This window comes from Venturia canescens, chromosome 10 (genome assembly GCF_019457755.1).
Source record: "Venturia canescens isolate UGA chromosome 10, ASM1945775v1, whole genome shotgun sequence".
Classification (NCBI taxonomy): Eukaryota; Metazoa; Arthropoda; class Insecta; order Hymenoptera; family Ichneumonidae; genus Venturia; species Venturia canescens.
In genome coordinates this window covers 7440376-7453076 of record NC_057430.1, presented here as the reverse complement: position 1 = coordinate 7453076, position 12701 = coordinate 7440376, and positions in this window count along the sequence as shown.

Genomic DNA, 12701 nt, shown 5'->3' with positions numbered 1-12701 from the left:
TAGAAAAACTGAGAGAGTAAAAGATTTCATAACCAGTGTTCTGGAGAGATCAGATATTAAGGACACTTTTGCTAGTCATGATATAGTTATTGAAGTGCAGCAACAATAACGAAAATCCATATGAAAGAAAAGAAATGCTGAAAATTAAAATTTGCAAATTGCTTCCTCAAGATGGTCAAGATGCACGGTGCTCAAGATGCACAATGCTCAAAGCTTACTCTATGAGGCGCTATATTTTTCATTTTGGCTTCCTCACAGAGAAAGTTTTCAGCATTGTTCTAAAAGCTTGAGAAAATAATTTGTTACTGTTTTCGGCTTATATGCTGCTCCTAAAATTGAATGATGCGCCATCAGAAAAAATAATTCGCAACTTTCAATTTTCTTTTTTTTTCTATTTACATTAAATTAAATAATTCCGACAACTTTGCTGGAAAGTATAGAGGAAGTAGATTTATACACAATATCTTGCAAAATTTCCAAAAATTAAAGCGGTCAAACGATTTTTCGAAAAACTCATATCTTCGTAAAATTCCGAAAATCATAAAATTTAAACCGCTCAACCGATATTTCCCAAATTCAATAACAATCTTCCTATTATGATAAGCTATTTATAAAAAAAAAAATTAGTAATAAATCTTAAAATTTCCGGAAGTTAGAGCGTCGACAACCTTTTTTAAAAAATTTCAAAATGTCATAGGATTCGTATTTTTTTTTTTCAAATTCTGACAAAATTATCAGAGAATGAAATAGCTTGTTCAAATTAACATCTATGCAAAACGGTAGCCCTGTATCTCAAATCGTTTTCGAGTTATAAGCGTTTAAATTTTGCAGTGCAATAACACACACACACACACACGCGCGCGCGGGCGCACATACATCCGGACATTTTTTCTAGATATGATTTTTCGATGTTTTGGAACATTTTGAGCACATTGACATTGAAAACTGGAAAAAAAATATTTTCATCATCACCTCTATGAGGAAGCAAAAACGTTAAAAATTCTTGACTTTTATTCGAAACGCAAAAATAGTAGACATTTTGAATTAATTTTACAAAATAAATGACAGATTCTGCAAGAACACCCTCAAAAATCTCCTATATCTGATTTTGAAAAATCTTTCTTTTGCTTCTCCGTTAAAACAGTGTACTCGAAATTGCGTGTCCAAAATTGTCGTTTTGCGCATTAATGGGTTAAACAATTCATATAATTTATCAGATTATGTTTATCTGATGTACTTTTCCGCGTAGATCACAATTCTGGAAACAATTTTGAAAAATTTTTGTTTTCTGTCAAAGATTGGTAGTAAAAAATCAACCTATTTTTATTTAGAAGCTGGCAGTGATACTATTTCATCATGTATATATAGAAATTGTTCCAGATCGGTTGAATAATTTTTTAGTAACAGCTTCTACTAATATCAAAGAACCAATTCGGAACAAATCATTTATCGCATTGAATCGAGTGATTTGAAAATTCACTGGCTCGTCAACGATTATAGGGCAACGTACTCACGCTATGTTTTTTCTGCCCCATCGAATCGATCATTCTCTGCATCAGCAATAACATTTTATGAAACGAAATGATTCTTTCCGAAAATCCTCATTGGATTTTTTTGGACTTCGATTGAAGTAACGAAAGAATATTGAAATGAATTTCGAATGCTATTTGTTAACCGACCTTCCAAAGGAGCCAACAACCACGTGTTCTCTCTCACCTCTCCCTTTCTGTTGACGGATCGAATTACAGGCGGTTGGCCACGTATTCATTCTCTACACTGCATTTATTTTCTCTCAAATCATAATTCTCCGTGGTTTCTCGGTGTTGTCAAATCTTGCGAAAGCAAAGCATTCGAACCCAACTATATGTGTTTATACGAACAACAATATAAATCCGATCTTTCCGATAGTAGAAGAAGATAAAAATATTTACACCTATACAACTTTACGGAGTATCCTTCATAGCTACCAAAAGAATTCGTTAAGTTTTGTTTACAAAAGCTTTGTTTTGGACGATTTAAAAAAAAACTGACATTTAAATAAAATCCGTAATTTGGCAAGGTTTCCGGTCATAATAGTCGGGTACACGTTCGGATTTTCGGTTCTGGTATGAATGAAAAGTAAACATTGAGTTTGCTCTGGGCACATTGAACTGAATACCAAATACCCGCATCGATGCGAGAGGGGGGGGGGGGCAACAGGGCGAAAGTCATACAATAATGCTGAGCGTTAGTGAAGCTTTGTGTAATGTAATTCTATCCAATAATGCACATCCTTTAGCTTGAGGCAGTTGTAGAACCGGCTGGCTCACGTATGGCAAACATTACGAATCAACCAGAGAAAACAGTGAACAGTCGGTAATGAATGTTTCGAAGTATGGGCATTTTCATGATACTAAACCTTTCGAAAACAATGCGCGGATCATTTCGGTGCAACCCACTCAAATACCCTAGTACAGCTCTTCGGATACTTGCATTTTCAGATCTATATGTGCAACCGACTGAACAAGAGGCCTTTTTTCAATTTCCCAATTCACTGTGATGTTCTATTAGAAAATGAATATATATTTAGAGGTCAACCCGTGTGACAGCCGGATTTTTTGGGGTTTTTTTGTGACAAGGAAAAAATAGACTTGTGAAATTTGGAAGGTCTATTTATTGTCATTTCAACTCTACGTAGGAATTTTTATGTGGGAAAACGCATGCACCTGCTCAAATTGCAGGCACAAGATTTACATGCACCACATTCTTCTCTCAGGCTATCAGGCTCAAGTGCAATTTGTTTTTTCAATCTGAAAATTATTCCGGTTTTTATTCATGAAAATTAAAAAAAAAAAAACAAGAGTAAAAATAATCCTCGAAATCCAGTTTTTTACTCGACGCATCCCTTCATGAGAGCGGTTTGAACAAATATAAAAGTGTTAGAGTTATGCAGGACAAGGGATGATCGATAAACGCACACAAGATTTTGATTATCTTATTTATTTAACGTTTCAAGAAACACATCTTTATCACACAAACATTTCTAAGGGAATGAATAACAAAACATCCGAGCGTACCTCATCAGGTCACTGTCAATATGAAACATTTTTTGATGAAATCAAAAAATAAATAATTAATATCTTTTTAATGCGTTGACCTACGGAGTTCGTAGAGGTCGCGATCAAAAGAAAAAAAAATAAAAAATACGTCAACTTGCAGGATTCTCTGATACTGTAATTATTTAATTATTAAAGAAATAAATTTTGAAAGTTATCCAAAACAGCTGAAAAACACTCTCGTTCCTGTAAAGACTTTCTGGAAGCGACTCATCATACATAAATTTACTTGTCTCATAGAGTCGCTACAGTGACTCTAGATACCACTCGGTTGACCCATTAACGTCCAAGCGTCCCAATTTTTTTACTAAACTTCCAACGCGATTATTTTTCATGTAATGGCTCGACATGGAGTATTTAAAGAAAAAGCTAGCGCGGACACCGTCGCACTCGTATGTATATTCGAATATGAAACTTTTCGGACTTTTTTAGTTGTTGGAATTATCGTACTCGTTGATTCCCTCTAACATACTTTAACCTATAAACGTCCAAGGGTCGGAATTTTTTACCAAACTTCCAACGCGATTATTTTTCATGTTATCGGCGTTGAAAAAATTTTATTTTCACATATATCGACGTAGAATTTTATGCTCTTTCGGAATATTGGTACAAAATTCCGATTAGACATAAAGGAAAAAAAATATGGCCGATTTAAACGTGAAAAACGTGAACATTTTTGAAAAAAAACCTTTTTTGTATTTTTTTTTGCAATGTTACCGCAAAGAATTAATACTGTAATCATAATCAGGGGTATTCGCAATAGTTGAAGTTCAACAGGGAATTTTCATGTAATCATTGAACCACTCCTTTTTACAATATGGCGGCGAAAACGTAAATATTCTACAAAAACATAAGCTAATTTTTTTCTCGGAAACTATTGAGCTTAGCACAAATCATGTCGGTACAAAAATATCTTAGAATTGGTCAAAGAATATCCGCAAATTTTTAAAAAATTTTTTGAGATGATTTTTGGTTTTCCAAAATATCAAAAAAATTAAAATTGCGAATTTTTTTTTCTTCAAAAATTTGAGGGTATCCTTTGACCAATTCTAAGATATTCTTGTTCCCAGATAATTTGTGATATACTCAATAGTTTCCGAGAAAAAAATTAGCTTATTTTTGTAGCATATTTACGTTCTTATTGCCGTCATACTGTAAAAAGGAGTGGTTCAATGATTACATGAAAATTCCCTGTTGAACTTCAGCTATTGCGAACACTCCTGATCATGATTACAGTATGAATTCTTTGCGGTAATATTGCAAAAAAATATACAAAAAAAGATTTTTTTAAAAAATGTTCACGTTTTTCACGTTTAAATCGGCCATATTTTTTTTCCTTTATGTCTAATCGGTATTTTGTGCCAATATTCTGAAAGAGCATAAAATTCTACGTCGATATATGTAAAAATAAAATTTTTTCAACACCGATAACAAAAAATAATCGCGTTGGAAGTTTGGTAAAAAATTGGGACGCTTGGACGTTAATGGGTTAAAGTATGTTAGAGGGAATCAACGAGTACGATAATTCCAACAACAAAAAAAGTCCGAAAAGTGCCATATTCGAGTATACATACGAGTGCGACGGTGTCCGCTAGCTTTTTCTTTACTCCGTGTCGAGCCATTACCGCGGCTCTTGATGGCTTTTGACGCTTTCCAGTAGAAGGTACTTTTTTTTAATCGTCAACCCTTTGTTCGTGTAACTAATAAATCACTTCAACATAAGATGAAATAATCAGACCGTTTCACATGCAGATTTGACTTTTTGCTTCTTGAGAGAGGAAGCTATGATGATGAAAAATTTTTTTTTTCCAGTTTTCAATGTCAATGTGCTCAAAATGTCCCAAAACATCGAAAAATCATATCTAGAAAAAATGTCCGGATGTATGCGCGCCCGCGCGCGCGTGTGTGTGTGTGTGTGTTATGGCACTGCAGAATTCAAACGCTTATAACTCGGAAACGGTTTGAGATACAGGGCTACTGTTTTGCACAGATGTTAATCTATACAAGCTCTTCATTCTCTGATAATTTTGTCAGAATTTGTAAAAAATTACGAATCCTACGACGTTTTGAAATTTTCATAAAAAGGGGTCGACGCTCTAACTTTCGAAAATTTTAAGATTTATTAATAATATTTTTTTATAAAAAATACACTATAATATTAGGAAGGTTGGTATTGAATTTGGGGAATATCGGTTGAGCGGTTTAAATTTTATGATTTTTTGAATTTTACGAAAATATGAGTTTTTTGAAAAATCGTCTAACCGCTTCAATTTTTGGAAATTTTGTAACATGTTGTGTATAAGTCTGTTCTTCCTCTATACATTCCAGCAAAGTTGTCGGAATTATTTAATTTCAATGTAAATAGAAAAACGATGGAAATTGAAAGTTGCAAACTGTTTTTTCTGATGGCTCGTCATTTAGTTTTTTTTTTTTATGAATTTGAACAAAGAGATAAATTAAAGTTCGTAAAAGCAGGTAGAGAAAATACATTATTTCCTTGTATACAAATGCTGCAAATTAAAATTTACAAATTGCTTCCTCAAGATGGTCAAGATACACGATGCTCAAAGCTTACTCTATGAGGAAGCCAAAATGAAAAATATAGCACCTCATAGAGTAAGCTTTGAGCATCGTGCATCTTGAGCACCGTGCATCTTGACCATCTTGAGGAAGCAATTTGCAAATTTTCATTTGCAGCATTTTTTTACTTCGGGTTAAAGAGTTAGAATGGGCAAAAATGAGTGACCGAGAGGTTTTAGGGGTTAACCGAAATGAAAGCTTTTTTTTCTGGATCAATATGCTCTATCAGTGCAAGTCGAGGTTTTCTCAGAAGTTAATAATGGGAGTGATTTCGTTTATAGTCAACATGTACGATGTAATATTGCACTCTGTTTTCTAATTTTCTCAAGGTACACTGCAATTTTTCATTTCGTAGGACGATAATTTTTGTTTCAATACTAATGGATAAGCGATCCCTAAAAAAAAAAACGAAAAAAATCCTAATTGGTACTAGCAGGACGTGAGTGGACAGGTAAAATCCAAACGAAGCTCAAAATGGGACTTTTTCCACTCGGTCAAAACTGAATAGGTTGTATTGAGTCCCAGATTGGGACTCGGCATCTCAATTAAATAGTCTTTTAAGTCTATTGGAGTCAGGGAAGGAAAAAAAGCGCATGCGAGTCTCACCTGTCGACTCAATTCCCATGTCTCGAATTCAAATCGCTATTCCTCCAGCAAATAAATAGTTATCCTCCAATTTAGCAGCAATATTTAAACTCATACGTACCTTTACTTTTTACATACGACCTAGCGAAAAACGTTCCCATTCTCGGCTAGAGAGTAATTAAGAAATCGCCCCATGTATCAGACGTCGTGCCGTTAAATATTCGAAAACAAAATAATGAGTATTTGGGGCTCAATAATTTGACAGGTAGTGAGAGAAATAATCCGATTGAAAGACACGATACACCTGAATCCAGGAGCTCTTAATTATTTCTGAGAAATTCTGAACGATTGATCTTCCGGCCATAAACTTGATAATTTCCTCATAGTTCAAGTTGAAGTGGACCTGTTTTGAAAGTATTGAGTTGCAGTTAGACTGATTTTGGCACAGTTTCGGTAAAAGTGTGAGAGAAATAGCTGAAAAGTAAACCGCCCAATAGGATTTTTGGCAACCGTACAACTAATAAAAAGCTCCACTCAACGAGCGAGTTTCTCACAGGGGCTTTCATTTCCGCATAATGAATTAAGTTTAAGAAAACGTTCAACAAATGAAGTGTCCAAGAGGAATCGTACTCGTTTTACATGTGAGCGCCGCCATGCTTCACTGTGGTCTCGAGCGAAGATGGAATTGCCTAGAAGCGATATAGAATTGTCCCATGCAGAATATCGACTCTCTCTACCAAAGTCGACGAGGTCCTAAATGATCGAGCTTCATTTAGGGATGACCTGAACTGAAATGTTGTTAAGTATGGCATCGCGCGTTTGATCAAGTTTTATATAAAAGCATATCAATAAGATACACGGAGAAAACGGATTCGTTTTGTATAGTGAGGAATATATTATTTTTCAAAAATTTTAAAAGTATTTAGCCACCGATTACAAGCAGTATAGTATTTTTTGAATTTTCCAATTTTTCGTCTCTTGAGTTCTAAGCAGCTTTATGTGCGGACAGCAAAAAGTGATGCACGTGCGAGAACTATATTTCATTTTGTTTTCGAGTGTTATTCATCATGGCCGACTAGCACACTTACTGATAAGTGGAAATATATTGTGAATCACAAATTTCGACTGTCAGCATAGTAAATTCTATGATAAATACACGAATATACACACCGAATACGTGTGACATTTTACCATAGATATAATTTTTTTTTCAAAGTTGCTCGAGCATACTTTACAATATAAACATTTGAAGTGACTGAAAACATTTTTTACTATGCTTATGGATAAAAACACTCTTAAGGTGGTTCCTCCACGAGACAGTTAAATTAGAAAATTATTTAAATTTGGCATACGTATTGTTTAACATATGAACAACACCTCTATAAAATTTTAACAAGTTTCACCATCCCGAACGCGAGATATATGTAATTGAAGTTGACTCAATTAACACGTAACATATGGACCATGCATAAGCAAACGGCACATTATTAATTCTACCGCTAGTACTAAAATTAGGAAGTTTATAAAAAACGAGGAGGAGCTAGGGCAGGATATCACAGATATTGTGAAAAAAAATCAAGGTGATTGACCATCTAGTTTGACAGATATAGCCTCGGGAAGTACGAAGGTTTAGGCTGCATACGATATATTTTGCAAGCGAACAAGCGAATGTCGTCTGTATAGACAACCTTTTCTGTGTGTTGAAGCGTAACCTGGATAGTTCCGTCAAAAAATTTACTCACGATGTCGAATCAAAAATACTTTTAGAATAAATTTTACGAAAACAAATGATATTTGTACTATATCTGCTGGCACCGAGTACGTATATAGGGTCTTTACAAAGTTATTGATTACGATCCGAACGAATTATCAAGCCTTTTAATATGCTGACAGTACATAACTTTTGGTTGGGGCTGTCGCAGAGGATCAACCTTAAGTCTTTTGAATAAAAGGGATGAGTATTAGGTCCTTTTACTATGGTGGATAGAACAGTTCTTATTACTGCTCTTCGAATTAATGCTCTGCAATCCAGTTATATACTGTCCCCGAGACACTATATTCTTAGTACTTTCCTCTAGAATCTTCAGCCTCGTTTTCTCCGTGTAGTCAGAGACAAAATCACTGCCCGAATTGAATGAAATATTCTGGCTGAGAAACGAAATCTGTTCCGTTTAACGTAATTTTTTTCGATATGAGTGATAACAGGGCGGGCGCGTGAAAGATGAAATGAAATGGTTTTAGAAATTTCGGAAGAGGCGAGAGAAGTTTAGCCGAATGTTATAAATAATTTGTGTTGAATGATAGTGGTATGAAATAAAGGGCGTCATTGAGGAGCTTTAGTAGCCATCAAGCTCTTGGCTCGGTCGGTGTGCCATGGGGCTTATTCAGAGGATCGCGCATATACATATACATAGACGGCAGAGAAGATGCGGTCTCTCTCGTTGGAGGATGCGGAAAGCCATGGGATAAGGGTGGTTGGTTGTAGGTAAGCCGATTAAGGGGACTGCGCATAGCAGACTCGGACGACAACGACGCTGACGTCGCCGACGATAACGCAGCTTGGAGCGCAAGTGGGACGGGAAAAGCATCAGTCGAGAGACACATTAAAATCGCATAAAATATGCACATCCAAGCCGCGGGTATTCGTGAAACACGTGACCACCCTTCGTACAGTACCGCGTTGCCTACATTCGGGCATCAAAATCCTTATACTATTTTTACCATATTGGCCATCTTCAGGGGCGCGCTTTATTCGACTACATCCCTCGATCCTTTCGCTCTGCATATTTCTCTCCTTCAATCAAAGAGAACATTTTTTCTCGGATCACCCTCTAAGAGCAAGATTCTTCAGACAGAATAAAATCTTTCAAAGAAGAACATCTTTTCTGTCGATTTGTGATAACATGGAAAAGGAACCTGCATACTTTTTATTTGAAAACAAAGTCAAGATTTGTTGGAAGATTGAGGGAATCGATCAGATATCTATTTTGAGGATGATGAATTGTCGAAATTGCGGACTTATAGTTGGTTGCAATTCCAAGTCGAAAAGCCTCATGCTCCATTCTTTAGTCGGACTTCGTTTTCGAAGTTGGAGGATCTTTTATGCGGCACATCCAAGAAGTTCCTACTTGCTCGCTTTTATAGTAACATAATCTTGAAAGCGGTTCGAACACTCTTTCGTTTTCGAGGGTTGCGACGTTGCTTCGAGACTCACTCACTCAGAGTTTTTATCGCGATTCGCGCCCAAGACTAAACTACAAGAGCTTGGAAAATATTGTATGGGACTTTTATGGAGATAAATTATTTGCTCTACATTTTCTACAACTTCAAGGCAACGCATTTTTCGCTGAATGTGAAAAAAATACTCATTTGTGAACTATCAATAAATAAGCCCAGCGGTAAGAGTTAATTAACTCTTGTCAAATATTCTGCACGAACGCAACAAAAATATTTAGTGAAACTATATATAAATATTCGGAATGTGAGGAAGTATGACTATTTCCTCGCGGTCAGAAAAGGGCTCGAATGAAAAATATTCGAATCTATTCTCATTTGTGAATTTTTCATATTTTACACACTTGTTCATTCTGTCTTACTACAACATGTCGGTGCTAGTCCATTTTTGATGAGAAGTTGATACGCGTTCGAAATATTACTGCTTCAAATCATCCGATGAGGTAAAATTACGAATTTTGTTTTACAATATTTCTAATATTCATTCTATCAGATTCCAGTTTTTCAACAGCTAATTTTGGTTTTTAAAGGTGAAAAACCGTGTTCATGGCACTCGCAGCCGATCATTTCCATAAGATGACGTACTTCGGTCGCGCTCGACTTTGCCATTTTAGTACGGGAAAATGTAGCTCGATTTTTGGTAAAGGATGTTCAAAGTATCCGCTTGAACGATATAAAAATTTCTTGTCAAAATCATGGATTTGGCTTCCGTACTTCCTTCGACGATTTCCTTTTTTCGTGAATAGAGTACGGAAGAAAAATTATTTTTGGTATCACGTTACGTGAAGGAAAATATAGATTTGCCTTGTAGTTGATTTATGTATTTTTAAACAGATATTCTTCTTCGTACTTCCCTCTTATCATCCCATACATCTTCTCGTAACCCACCGGCTTATTTTTACGTCATTCTGAATCTTTGAAAAATCTTTCCATTTTCGAAATGGATTTTTAACAGGTTCCTCTTCGACGGAAAAGAACTACTATCGAAGCCTGAATGATGTATTATTAAAAAAGATTTATGCAAATTCCATTCAGAGAAATTAAAAACGTATAGTAAATATTAATAAATAATAACGTACGTTATTTAGACGATATATTAATATTTTTCTTGTGCTTCTACTGAAATTACCTTCTGCAAGTTCGTGATTATAAAATTGAATAAAATTAAATTATTCAATAATTTTAATTACCGGTTTGAGTGATTCATTATTCAAAGTTTATTATAAAAATATTATTTTCAGGCAGTTTTGATTTGTAGATGGAAAATAGAAGGTATAGAACAACATGCATAAATCGTCACTCGCGTACGTCCCAAATCTGTAGAATGATAATAGCAAAACCTTCGAATCCAGCAAATCGATGGTGAGAGGATTAGCATCCGCTGTAAAATAATTTATCGTTTAAGCTCCTCGCAAAGTCCTCTTCAACCTATTAATTCTGGAAATATTCAGTGCATTTAGTTCCCATTAAGCCAATCTATTTGTTTCCAACCAAAGCCGTGCTCTGTGTTGTTTTAATGCTACACATACATGAGTGGAGTGGCTTTTTCCACGTCAATTTTTTACATTAATCATGAAAACGTTTGAAAATGTTGCATTTACCAAATTTTTGTAAAGTTCACAATGGCTTTTGCCACCATTTGTCGACCCAACAAGAACATTGTTGAATTAATAACTTCCTTGTCTCAGTGAATTGGTTAGAAGCTGGAAGCTCGCTACTACGGCCACTCGTATTATGATGCCGCGTCCGTCATCACAATCTTCTTACCCATAGTCGGTTACAAACAATGTTAGGTTAATTTGTGTAAAAATTAGATTTTTTCGGTCTTGTTATAACTTGCAATAGTATTGTAAATAATTTTGTCAGAACTTATTTTGAAAGGTCTCAAAAGAAAAGTATTTCAAATACTTATTAGAAAATGAGTGTATTGGAATTACGTGCAGCACTAAAATTTATTATATCAATCGGAGGACAAGTGTTTTATTAATAATTTCGAGTTTTAGCATTATGAAATTATTCTAAGAAGCATTTAAAACCAAAAAAATAATATCAAATTTTATTTGAATGAAAAATTTAGATGAAAAGTGATGGGCCGGACAAGTACTTTTAACACATATTTAAACATTGTACCGATCCAAAATCGACGTTGAATATTATGTGAATAACACCTGGGGATCCTGGAAGTCTGAGAAGAATCGATTTTTTTCCAAGTCTCTGCGTCACCATAGAGCAACAAATTACTATACCTTTGATGTTATTTGTTTGGTTTTAAACGCTTCTTAGAACAATTTCATAATGTTAAAATTCGGAGTTTTTAATAAAACACTTGTCCTCCGATTGATATAATAAATTTTAGCGCCTCACGTAACTCAAATAGTAAATGGTAACAAACGGTTCCCGTAGGGATAAATATTTCCAATTACCATTAAATACTTCGCCTTGAATTGATATCATAAATTTTAATGCTGCACGTAACTTAGGTTGGATTTTTTTTTTCAATTGAATTAACTGTTAGAATAAGATAAGAAGAATGGGGCATCGCTTTCCAAAATGCTTTCAAGTGCGATTTTTCAGTTTTTTATTTCTTACGTGTTGCTTGATTTTTTTGACACTTGAAAAAATAATTACAGATTTTTATTTTTTAAATATAATGTTTTTTTCATGATGCTGTGAATTTTTTTCGAATTGGATTTATCCGACACCACATAATTTAAGGTTCAGTCACTGAGTCTTGGGAGGAAAACCGAAGAGAAAATAGTTATAATTAGTAGTCTCCATTGAAAGTGGCCGAACTAGCATTCTAAAACAGTCGACTCGAAATAAAAAAGATCGTAATCATGCATAGAACTGACAAAAAGACATGGAACACTTCTCTGGTGTAACGTTATTTTGTTGAAAATTCATTCACTATCTTCATCATTTCTCATTCCTGACGTAATCATATTTCGATTAATCTTTGTATCTCTCTTGCATAAGATTGTTTCTATTTTATTTCTAATATCCGGAACAGAATTAGAGTTTATAAGTATGAATAATTCATTAAGTTTTTTTTCGTAAGAGCTTATCGCAATAATTGTTCTTGTTATTCACATATATTTACAATGCGCCGAGAAGTTAAGCTATTGATATACCAAAAAAAATAAGTTCGTAACACAAGCAAATTGATGATTGCAATAGTGGGCTCACAATCGAAAGGTGCGTAAAATT